This window comes from Gracilinanus agilis, chromosome 6 (assembly GCF_016433145.1).
Source record: "Gracilinanus agilis isolate LMUSP501 chromosome 6, AgileGrace, whole genome shotgun sequence".
Classification (NCBI taxonomy): domain Eukaryota; kingdom Metazoa; phylum Chordata; class Mammalia; order Didelphimorphia; family Didelphidae; genus Gracilinanus; species Gracilinanus agilis.
Window position 1 is genome coordinate 73,144,489 of NC_058135.1, and position 268 is coordinate 73,144,756.

Below are 268 nucleotides of genomic sequence, written 5' to 3' on the forward strand. Positions count from 1 at the left end.
GTTAAAGCAATTGTATAAAACATCAAGCCATTCCCCAATTGATAAATAGGCAAGAGACATGAATAGGCAATTTTCAGGTAAAGAAATCAAAAGTATCAATAAGCACATGAGAAAGTGTTCCAAATCTCTAATAATTAGAGAAATGCAAATCAAAACAACTCTGAGGTATCACCTCACACCTAGCAGATTGGCTAAATTAAAGAAGGGGAGAGTAATAAATGTTGGAGGGGGTGTGGCAAAATTGGGACATTAATGCATTGCTGGTGGA